Source organism: Heterodontus francisci, chromosome 1 (assembly GCF_036365525.1).
Source record: "Heterodontus francisci isolate sHetFra1 chromosome 1, sHetFra1.hap1, whole genome shotgun sequence".
NCBI lineage: Eukaryota > Metazoa > Chordata > Chondrichthyes > Heterodontiformes > Heterodontidae > Heterodontus > Heterodontus francisci.
The window spans coordinates 95,562,691-95,575,383 of record NC_090371.1 but is presented as its reverse complement, the minus strand read 5'-3'; the positions used below and the strand labels follow the sequence as shown (position 1 = coordinate 95,575,383).

At 40.5% G+C, this 12,693-nt stretch overlaps 1 protein-coding gene across 9 annotated transcripts in view; it reads left to right on the top strand.

Moving 5' to 3' along the window:
* Positions 1-12,693, top strand: part of LOC137370942 (ADP-ribosylation factor-like protein 15) — a 368,243-nt gene that overhangs the window by 220,002 nt on the left and 135,548 nt on the right. The window lies entirely within an intron of this gene.

The following is a 12,693-nucleotide window of genomic DNA, read 5'->3' as shown; positions in this document are numbered from 1 at the left end:
GCGGGAAGGAGTGAGCAAGCGAGAGACCAGCGAGGGGTTTAACGGAGCGTCAGGAAGAGTGAGACCAGCGAGGGGTTTAACAGAGCGTCAGGAAGGGTGAGACCAGCAAGGGTTTTAAAAGAGAGTCAGGAAGGAGGAGACCAGCGAGGGGTTTAACGGAGCGTCAGGAAGGAGACCAGCGAGGGGTTTAACGGAGCGTCAGGAAGAGTCAGACGAGCGAGGGGCTTAACGGAGCGTCAGGAAGGGTGAGACCAGCAAGGGGTTTAAAAGAGAGTCAGGAAGGAGGAGACCAGCGAGGGGTTTAACGGAGCGTCAGGAAGGAGACCAGCGAGGGGTTTAACGGAGCGTCAGGAAAAGTCAGACGAGCGAGGGGCTTAACGGAGCGTCAGGAAGGAGGAGACCAGTGAGTAGTTTAACGGAGCGTCAGGAAGGAGGAGACCAGCGAGTAGTTTAACGGAGCGTCAGGAAGAGTGAGACCAGCGAGGGGTTTAACGGAGCATCAGGAAGGAGGAGACCAGCGAGTAGTTTAACGGAGCGTCAGGAAGGAGGAGACCAGCGAGTAGTTTAACGGAGCGTCAGGAAGGACGAGACCAGCGAGTAGTTTAACGGAGCGACAGGAAGAGTGAGACCAGCGAAGGGTTTAACGGAGCGTCAGGAAGAGTGAGACCAGCGAAGGGTTTAACGGAGCGTCAGGAAGGAGGAGACCAGCGAGTAGTTTAACGGAGCAAGATTAGCCTGTTCAGTCCGGTCTGTGTCTCCAGAGTGGAACGACCACGTTCTGAGACAAATCAAAGCATGACATCACAGGGAAACGGGTAGTTGATTGGTTGGTGAGTATTTTTCTCATTTATCTTTCAAAACTCAGGCAGTTTTAGTAATTGTAAGACTTTATTAGCAGTTGTAAGGTTTACTAATAGTAGTAAAGCTTATTAGATTAGTTGAGAGTATTTCCTAGTTATTACAATTACTATTGTTATGGTTTATTACAATCGGTGAGGTTATTAATACTATTGGTAATGTTTTCGTGTTAGTCGGGTGTACTCATAGTGGTAAGGTAAATCAGTATTGGTTAAGTTTATTAGCAGTAGTAAGGTTATAATTACTATTGGTAAGGTTTATTGCTATTGGTAGGGTTATTAGTATTAGCAGTAATGTGGTTTATTAGTAGGAGGGTTTAGTTGCAGTACTGAGGTTTATTATCTAATAGATAAAGGAATGGCAGAGCTGCTCCAACTTCTGGACTGCACATCCTGTGCTATGTGATGTCAGGCATTTGGCTATCTCTTGTATTTCTGTTTTGCTGTAAAGCATTTTTAATGACTCCTGACTTGTGCTTTGTAGATGATGGATAGGCATTCGGGAGACAGGAGGTGAGTTACTCACCACAGAATTCCAAGCCTCTGAGCTGCACTTGTAGCCACAGCATTTATGTGGCTGGTTCAGTTCAGTTTCTGGTCAGTGGTAACCCCAGGATGTTGATTGTTGGTGATTCAGCAATGGTAATGCCATTGAACATCAAGGGAGATGGTTATGCACCTAAGACCGCCCCCCTTCCCCCCCACCCCCTGCTGAGAGCAGGATATGACCACATGCCAGTGGTCTTGCATAGTCATGGTGGAATTGATAAGGCACTGAAACCCAATCGGGTGACCCAATTCAAGGCATTATATGTTGAGGGACCAGCATCAGAAAGCGGTATAAAGCCACAGCTCACAAGGGCTTTGTTGCTGCAGCTGGGAAGTGTGACTTGGTCAGTTACAGGAAGTCATGCAGAAAAATTCGTTAAGCGGATCTGACCACCCGGGTATGAGCTTCTGTACACAGGTCTGCTAAGCAACTGGTGTTGTAAGTATATACTATTGCTTGGTGAGTTAATAAAGGTGTTTTTTGTATCCAAAGTTTGTTTCATACAATTGATACTCAGTACGGGGTCAAGACAAGAACAAAGAACAGTACAGCACAGGAACAGGCCATTCGGCCCTCCAAGCCTGCGCCAATCTTGATACCTGCCTAAACTAACACCTTCTACCTTCACCTTCACCTCACTAAGACCTTAGAGGGAAGTGAGACCTCCCTTTTTAAGAATCTTACAATGGGAACTCCAGGACACTTCTTGGGTCCTGGATGCAGGAAGTGTCATCAGTCACAGCAGCTTGAGCTCTGGGTTTCATAACTTGAGTAGTAGCTGGCATCACTGAGGTTGATAGTTTCGTGGATAGCATGTTTATAGGCGTGGTCACCCGCAATTTAAGAGTATGCGGGCAGAGGGGAAATGGGTGACCACCAGACAGTCTTTGAAGAAACAGGCAGAAAGTGCAGGAGACCCCTGAGTGCATCTCACTCTCCAACCAGTATTCAGTTCTAAATACTCAGGAAAGTGATGGTTCATCTCTGGAGTGCAGCCAGCGCCAAGTCCAAGGCACCACGGATGATTCAGCTGTCCAGGGCGGTACAAAGAAGACTGGAAGAGTGATAGGAGGTTCGATAGTCAGGAGAACAGACTGGCGTTTCTGTGGCCACAGACTTGAATCTAGGATGATATGTTGTCTCCCTGGTGTCAGGGTCAAGGATGTAATTGAACGGCTACAGAGCACCCTGAGGGGGCAAGGGGTAAACAGCCAGCAGTCGTGGTCCACATTGGTACCAACGTCAGAGGTAGGAAGAGGGATTTCCTTCAGAAAGAGTTTAGTGAGCTAGATAAGAAATTAGCAAGCAGGACCTCAAAAGTAGTAATCTCTGGATTACTCACACATGCAAGTGAGTATAGAAATAGAATACTGCGGATGAATGCGTGGCTGGAAAGATGGTGTAGGGGAGAGGGCTTTAGATTCTGGGGGACTGGGACCAGTTCTGGAGAAGGTGGGACCTGTAAGGTCGGATGCACCTGAACAGAGCTGGGACAAATTTCCTTGTGGGGCAATTTGCTAGTGATATCGGGGAGGGTTTAAACTAAGTTGGCCGGGGGTGTGGGAACCAGGAGATAGTACAAGAGAGGAACACCAAGGTGCACAATGAGTTAGAAGAGACAGATAGCACTAGAGTAGGAAATAGCAAAGTATGAGGTGGGGTCACAGTGAGTGTGTTAGACATACTAGAACAGGGAGTAGTTCCATATGAGATGGGAGTGGACTGAGAAGGACTACGAGGAAAACAAAGACAGAATTACAATGCATGTGTGTAAACGCACAAAGTGTGATGAATCAGGTTGGTGAGCTACAAGCATAAAGAGCTATATGGGAATATGATGTAGTGGCAATAATGTGGCTTAAAAATAGCGAGATCTGGGTGCATTAGATACAAGGATATAAAGTGTTCAGAAAAGATAGAGAAGGAAAAAAGGGAGGTGGGGTGGCAGTCCTGATTGGAGAAGACATTGCAGTGCTGGAAAGGGAGGATGTCCTTGAAGGGGCAAGGCCAGAATCCATTTGGTTAAGATTGAGGAGCAAAAAGGGTATGATCACGCTACTGGGGGTATTCTATAGGCCAACAAATAGCGAGTGGGAGATAAAGGAGCAAATCTGCAGGAGATGTGCAGGAACTATAGAGTGGTGATATTGGGGGTTTAATTACCTAAATATCATTTGGGATAATTTTAGAGTTAAGGGTAAGGAGGGGCAGGAATTCCTCAAATGTGTTCAGGAGAACTTCCTTGATCAGTATGTTCTCAGCTCAACTAGATAAGAGGCATTGTTGGAGCTGGTGCTGGGAAATGAGGTGGGCCAAATGGATCAAGTGTCTGGGGGAGCATTTGGGTAAGAGTGATCATCATATCAAGCTTAGTAATGCAGAAAAGCAAGGAACAAAATCAGGTAGAATGTCTAGATTGAAAGAGGGCTAGTTTCAATGCAATGAGAAGGGATCTAGCCAGGGTAGAATGGAACCAAAGACTGGCAGGAAGAGCTGTATCAGAACAATGGGTTATATTTAAGGAAGAGATGCTTCAGGTACAGGCTAGGAATATTCCAACAAAGGTGAAAGGCAGGGGAACCAAGAACAGGGATCCTTGGTTGACAAGAGAGATAGCGATGATGATGAAACAAAAAAAAAGGGTGTATGATACATGTCGGTGAACTCATCAAGTGAGAACCAGGCCATAGACAATAAGTTGGGAGAGGAGATGAAGAGGAGAATAAGACTGGCAAAGAGAGAATATGAAAATAGAATGGCAGTCAACATAAAAGGGAACCCAAAGATCTTCTACCGGCATGTAAATAGTAAGCGAGTAGTAAGAGGAGGAGTGGCGCCTATTAGGGACAGAGAGGGTCATATATGCTTAGAGGTGCAGGGCAAGACTAATATACTTAATGAGTACTTTGTATTAGTGTTCACTATGGAAATGGAGCCTAACAAATATCAATGGAAGCAGAAAGAGTACAGGCAATGGATATGTTAAAAATTGAGAGGGTGAAGGTGCTAAAAAGGCTGGCTATGCTTGGGATAGATAAGTCTCCTGGTCCAGATAGCTTGCATCCAGGTTGCTAATGGAAGTGGGGATGGAGATAACGGAAGGGCTTGCCATAATCTTCTAATCTTCCCTGGATGCGAGGGAGGTGCCAGAGGAAAGTGACAAATGTTAAGAAAGTGCATCCATTTTTAAATTATTTTTGAGGACTTGTGTTTAAAACTGAAAAGATTCCATGGATTTTTTTTTTTACAAGGGTCACTGAGAGTTCTTGTTTGAAAACAACCTTTACTGAAAGTCACGTGCCTTAACTTAATTAAACCACAGAAACTTTGGTGACTTAAGGAAGATGTTTACAAGAGAAGTGGCATGTCAAGATTTATGATGGTCAGGAGGTCGCTTTTGGGATATTGTTTTGACTTTCTGGTTGGTGGATTATTTTGAGATAGTTGGAGATCAACCTGCCAAGTGAGAAGCACCCAGCTTGCCTCCTTCCTCTTGTCTCTGTGAAACACTGCATTTCGAGTATGTGAGAGCTACAACTCCTGATGCATTTCTTCTCAGAAGCTGGAAGAACCTGCCGGATTAATTCTCAATGCTGTCTGAAAAGAACTGTTCCAGAAAAGATCCCAGTGACCCATCTATGTGTTCTCAGACGCCACACTGTTTGCCATTTTGGGACAAAACATATCTCATCTGTTTTCTTCAAGAATTAACAAGTATTTGGCTAAAGGATTTTTTTGTCTTTTTTTTTAATAGAATCGCTCTGCAGAGAAAATTTCCTTATTTTTTCTTCAACCAGTCTGTGCGGGGGAGAACACTATATAAAAAGGAAACTTTCATATTTCAATCTGTGTGTTAATGCTTTGCTTCTTGACTGGATTAGTCTTGTTTTGTGGTAAACTGATAGTTTTGTTGTTTGTTAAAGAAACCTGGTTGGTGTATTTTGTTCTGGCGTAAAGAGTAGAGTGTGCGTTTGACCATATCGGTAGCTGGGTAAACATTTGAATGTATGTTATGACCTGTGAAAACGTGGAGCTAGAGGAGACAGCACATTCCTCCCACCTCGGTCGTTATACAAGAAAGGGTATAAAGACAGTCCTAGCAACTGCAGCCCAGTTAGTTTAACATCAGTGATGGGGTAAGGTTTTAGATAATCTAGGACAATATCAATGGTTCAAGTTAGAGGTTCAAGTTAATTAAGGATAGTCAGCATCGATTTGTAAAAGGCTTGACAAATCTAATTGCATTTTTTGATGAAGTAATGGAAAAAGTTGATGGGAGTGTGGTGGATGTAGTTTATATGGATTTTAAGAAAGCATTTGAAGGTACCACTAAAAAGCTGGTTACCAAAGTTGAAGCTTGTGGAATAAGAGGGTCAGTGTCCAATTGGATAAAAAAAATTGACTTATGAATAGAAACAGCGAGTCATAGTAAATGGTTGCTTTTCAGACTGGAGGATGATCGACAGTGGAGTTAGGTGGCTGGTCCAGTTACGTTTCTGGTCAGTGGTGACCCCCAGGATGTTGGTGGGAGATTCAGCAATGGTAATGCTGTTGAATGTCAAGGGGGATAGTTAGATTCTGTCTTGGAGCTATTGTCATTGCCTGGCACTTGTGCGGTGCGCATGTTACTTGCTGCTTATCAGCCCAAGCCTGAATGTCGTTACTCTTTTTAATTTTTTAAAAAGAAATCTCCAACTTCTCCATTATTCTTTTGATCATGATCTTAATTTTATGCCCTGTAGTTGCAGATGAATCTACTGAAAGTAATTTATAATTTGCCATATTCTGGAATCTTTGGACAATTTTCATGCAAAGGATCTAGGTACAAGTTATTTTAAGATGTATTTTAAATTAAAGCTTATTTAAATGGGTTTGTTTCTCAGAACAACCCTTATGGATAGAGAATGCAAAGATATATATTACGCTAATTTGTGTATGAAGAGAATAACTATCAAACAATACGCAATTGAGCAATACGGGGATCGAGTGGGGGAGTGGGACTGACTGAATAGTTCCATGGAGAGCCAGCATGGACTCGATGGAAAGAATGGTGGCCTCCTGTACCGTATATGACTCCATGACAATTTGGAGGTTTATCTCTAAGAAATCGACATATTGCCCCCATTATGTTTGAAATGTTTAGATCTGTTCCTGATTGCATGTGGTGAGGATTAAACTAAATACAGACAATAATTTGTATTTATATAGCACCTTTAATAAGATGTCCCAGGGCACTTCATAGGAGCGTCATCAAACAAAATTTGACACCACGCCACATAAGGATTATGTTGGGGCAGACCTGAAACATTAACTCTGTTTCCCTCTCCACGGATGCTTCCAGACCTGCTGAGTAGTTCCAGCACTTTGTTTTTATAACTTACAGCTTTCTTTGCAATGAACCATTCTCTCTACTAGTATAGAGCACATTATAGAGTTTATACATAACTAATACTGGAATATTTGGGGGGACAGTATGAGAAACAGTTCTATATCAAACTTTGTCACTGGTTCGAATTTAAAATCATGTTATCTGTGATATGTATGGTGGCGAGTCGAAGAGACGTAGTAGTTGGCAGGAAAAAAGACAGAGGCGCAAGGGGAGAGCCAACTGTGTAACAGCCCCGACAAACAAATTTCTCTGCAGCACCTGTGGAAGAGCCTGTCACTCTAGAATTGGCCTTTATAGCCACTCCAGGCGCTGCTTCACAAACCACTGACCACCTCCAGGCGCTTATCCATTGTCTCTCGAGATAAGGAGGCCAAAGAAGAAGGAGATGGTAATTACATGCTGCAGTATAATTTTTTAGTTTGTGTACTTTTATAGGAGTTTAACTTTTCATAATGATTTCAAAGGAAATATGCCTAGGGGAAGGGTGCAACTCCACACTCCACTCAATTTTTTAATAAGTAAATATAATTCTCTTGGATCAGTTATACTGCAGGTATCTGTTCTCGTCTTGATACTTTTATAGCTGGATATGGAGCTGGCAGATTCAAACAGCAGTCTGGTCTCTCTTAGTTATTCTTGCATAACAACAATGGAGATCCTGACACTGACTTTCAAATGCTGGTTATTCTTTTGTATTAGTCGAGAGCTGTTAATGTTGAAATGAAAAACAAAATAAAGTTTAAATACATTGAATGAAGTGTAACAGAGTAATGGTACAGGTACGAGTCGTTAATTTCCTCTGTTTCTTACTCTCCTCAACTATTCTTGTGAATTCTTGATATGATCACACTATTGTAGGGAAACAGTGAGGAAAGATAATTGACTTCCACATAGAAATCAAGTGCCTCATGCCTTGGTGTTGTCAGATGCTTAGGAACAAGTTCCTGACTTACCCTCTTGGATATGGTGTGTGGTCGTAAGATCTGAAAAGGAAGAGCAGAGAAACAAATTATACATTATTCTTATAACTCAAACTTGTTTTCTTTTACTCCTACTTGTTCATGTTAATGGATGGGGGTAAAAAATCATAGAAGTTAACACTGCAGAAGAGACCATTTAGTCCAATGTGTCTGTGTGGCAGCTCTTTGCTCAAGCCATGGAAAACTGAACCCACTGGCCTGCTCTCTATCACCATATCCCTGTATCATTTTCTGCTTCAAATATTTATTCAACTTTTTCTCAACAGTTGCGGTGGTTTCTTCCTGAAAATCTATGGAAAGGAAAGCATGAGAAATAATGACTAACCAATTAAAGATATTGGTGTGGTCTGCTTTCCCTTTCAGAGTGCATGAAAAATGTCTAGAGTAGCCCCTATTCTTAGTGCTGAATCAAAATGAATTATGTTAACTATTTCATTTTCAGAATAAATATGGTGGGATTACTTGAGTATATTTAAAGAATTGTTTAATGTTTATGCATCTGTCTAGAGCCTGCCTATGAAAAAGAACAAACAAGATAATGCTCCTCCATACTGATACAGCCAACTGTTACGAAATTAGCGATTTTCAATGCAGGGTGCCTATTGCAGAAGTGGTATGTAGGTTAATAAGGCATACCAGTATCAACTAGATGCAACTGTTGTGCTCATTATTTAGAAAAAAAGTCTTGTTTCTTCTTACTTTCTTTCTTTCAGCCCATTGCTCCTATTTATGCATGCACACACGTGCAGGCAGGAGCTCTGCTCATTGCCGCGCATTCCCCCCTTGACCAGAATGCAAGTACCTTTACATTTAAATAGGATGTATGACATTCATGTTTTACATTTATTTTCTTTCTAAATGTAGACATTCTCTAAATTTTTCCCAATCACCTTGTACCTATGTTAATTGCAGAATTATTCAGCAGTTTATGTTCCAACATTTATTTGACAAAGTATTATTGTCTTTACGGAGAGCAAGCTCAAGATTATTGTGTAAATTGGGCAGTACTTCAAAAACTGTTTCTTCAGCACTTGTATCTGTTATACCTAATTAGTAGTTTGGAATTTTCCCTTGTTCTAGACCTGATCTTTGAAGCTATAATTTGAGATAACTTTATTTGTGTCATGCATGTCAATTTATCTAGGGTGCTGTCGTGGAACATCGCTTAAAAAAGGGTGCCATGTGGTGTGATGGGCAGCTTGTTAAAAGCTAATTGACTCTGATCTCTGTTAATTAGTACAAGTAAATGTTATAATGAGGCTTTCAAGAGATCATCTGTAATAGATGAAAGCAGGGGTTTTACTCAGTGTCAAGGCCTTGCTTGTAATTATCGAGTCTAGTGACCCAAGAGCAGGAAGGTCTACCAGTAAGGTGGCCCACTAATAGGGGCTTTGTCCACTTTGTGTTGTAGCCTATTTAAGTTAACACTTTGTGATACGGACATAAGTCAGCTCAATTCCAGTTAACATCTGCAAAGAAATCTACGTAATGTGATTTCTTTGTATTTTAGATATATATTTCGTTTGTTTTTACATATGAGTATGACATGTTCAAAGCAGGCTCATTGAACATTAACATCACATGCAGAACTGGGGATAGCAAACATTGTTTTAAAAAGGATGATCAAATTAAATTTCTGTAGTGAGGAAGGCTGAAAGGTTGCCTTAAATAATCTTAATGTGTTTTCAAGCATTTAACTTGTTATAACCAGGTGTATGTGCTAGAGTTAGTCTTAAGACGTAAAGTATAATTTATATAAGTATTGTTCAGACACATTGTAACTGAGAGCTATTACAGTGGAATAGGGTGTACTTGGGAACAGACTGAGGGTTTTTTAGTCTGAACCTGAATGACGACAGGTCAGCCATTGTCTGGAATGCACACAGTCAAGGCATAATGTGTGGTGCCTGTGATGGGTGACTTGAAAATTTCTGTTCCATTGTTGCTCATGTTTGATACTTAGCTTAATTGGCAGAAAATAGACTCCAAATATTAATATTAGGGATTTTAATTTAAAATCTGAAACAACAACATTTAGTTCCTTTAGCCTGAGTTCCATTTTGTTTTTCTAAGTCATGAGAGCCTTTCTAGCTTGTGCCACAGCAAGTTATCAAATGTTCAAGATTTAATGTTTAAAAAGTCATCATGTACACCATATGAACAGTTTAAATGAAGGTAGTATTCATAAATTTGTAGAATATAATTTTATGTTACTATTCATTTTTAAGTTGTGTCAACAGTTATATGTAATCAAAGTATAATAGAGATGAAAATTTTGTGCTGTTTAGTCTTTGAGGTAATATTTATATGATTCTTTTATCACTTACATTGAATAATAGCAAAAACCTTTTAAGGGTTTTGCATATTTAATGTATCTCATGCATTAAAATAATTCCTATTAAGTATAATATACTTAATGTGATGTGATGCTTAACAGAAATACATGACTGGTTATGAAATTTGCACCATTCTCATTCAACTCTAGTGCACTCTTTGAAGTTCCCAATAATCACCAGGTTCAATCATTAGTCAATCTGTGCTTATTTCAGTGTCCCTTTACATAAAATACGAAAAAAGCTCAGTATTGCTGATGGAAAATGAGCCTGTTCTAAAATTTAGCAACATATAACACACATTACCTGTGTGTATAGAGTGCTAGACATTGCCTTAGGCTGCAAGGAATTACACTGTCATCAGAGGATATGCTAACCAATTAAGCATTTGATTTCCTTTTGCCACATATTTGAAGTTGATCCAGAACTAAAAGAAGAAAAATCTACTGAGAAAACATAGCTGTACATGGAAATATCTCTGGAACTGTCTGTGCCTATATCCCTGTTATGCTAAGGGGCAGTTTATATTGTCTGCCATGATTGGGTTAGGAAAGATTAAAAGCTATAAATCGGTTTATAGAATAAAAACAACCACAGGCATCTTTGGAGATTATGTTAAGACCTGTACAGTATCTGCAATATGTGTGCAATATTGACCTTTTGGTATTAAATGCTAGAAATGCAAAAATAAACTTGAATACATTCTTGGCTAAACAGCACTGTGTTTCTGTTCATACTTATTTGTCATGAGTTACAGCCTCCTGTACAGCTGGATATATTCTTGCACACCTTGCTTATGTATCTTTCGCTCTTAACTTAAGAAATTTGACATTTGTCAAACAGATAAACACATGCAAAAGGAAGATGGGCCTTGTTACTGAACAAATATTTGTTGAAATAAGATTGTGTATTTTTTTTAAGGAGAATTGCAATTGGAGAGCAAAGTTTTGCTTAATGTAATTGAATGAGAAAAGGGAATCAATTAGCAAGAAGCATGAGATTTTACTGTGGGAAGAATCAATGCTTATTCAATGAGGAAAAGAAAAATTTGCGCACGGTGCACAGATTTGTCTATCACAGTGTAGAAACGAACAGAAATTTTAGGATAAAAATTTAATTCCTTGAATACATAACTGCAGTGTTGAATTAATGTAGCGTAGAAATGCACTTGGCCACATAGTCAAGTCATATCTAGCATTTAGTATTGTCTCGACAGGAGCTGTGGAATTTGCATGCTCCTTCTGCCAAATCTACATTTTTTTGAAGCATTGACTGTTCCAGGTGCTGCCAGAACTCTGAATTGCATTGGATAAATCTTGCACCTTGGTCTGCAAACTGGACCAATTTTGAATCCTGCAGGCTCCACTCTATTCTGCACCTATGCACCATCCTGTTCCTATAACCAGCTCACATTGCCATGCACCATTTATCCTGCTTACCTATCTTGGCAACCATGTGGGGATTAGCTGAAGAGATCTTGCACAATTAAAAAGTTTTTTTTTAAATTGCATACTAATAAGTTTTATAGATGGTAACTCTACATACACAGAATATTTTCCCTTTTTGTTCCTTGAAAATGTGCCAGATTTCCTCAGCTGCTTCCTGTGCAGTGGCCAAAGTAGATCAGGAAAACAATTGGGAGCAATCTGGCTGTCAAAAGGTAAGAGTAATTGGGAAAAACAATAGGCATTGATTTCTCATTCTTCGCCGTTTGGAAAAATGTCCGTAGCTGATTTCTAAACCTGTAGGAACATGAACAGCAGGCTCGTAGGCAAATTTTGACAACCCAGATCCTGTTTAAATTCCAAACCTGGATATTACTGATTGGTGAGTCAGGATGTTGAGTGAAATTAGCCTTAGTCCTGTTATCAGTAAGTGTGAATCTACAACACAACTTTTCTTTTCACTATTAGTATTTAAAGTAAACAAAGAGGAATATGCCTGGATCTATAAGCTACAGTTTATTACTGAAAGACTTTGGGGGTGAAATTAGTCTAGGGCGGAGTGTAAAATGAGCTGCTGATTTGTTATTGATTGTTTTATGTTACTGTCCCAAGTCCAATTTCACCCTCATTGTGTCCTGAACATCAAATGTAAAATCCTGGTTATATTTTGTTATTGGAATTTCAGCAATTTTAATAGCAAGAGTGTCCTGATTTTCATTGTGACTGTAGCAATATTTTGGATCTACCTTTGAGCTAGAAGGGAAATGTCAACTGGCCTAAGTGAGGTAGGTGACTGAAGCTACCAACCCACCACTCAATGGGCCGAGTTTTCCGAGTGAGTGGGAGACGCATAAGGCAGTGGGACGTCTGGTAAAATAATGATGGAAGGCGCCGGAACGGAAGTCCAATGCCTTGATGTCAGTTCCGTATTTTTGGCGGGAGGAACAGATACTTTGAAACGGCTGCAAGGTAATTAAGTCTGGTAATCAAGCAATCAACTAAAATTTCAGAGGGCAAATGAAATTTTATAAGGGGCGCACAGGGACCGAGGGACTTCAGAGCCTCGCCAGTTATATGGAGACAGTGAGGGGGCAGGCAGTCAAGGCTGGATGTAGATGGCAGCCATTGGTAGTGAGAGT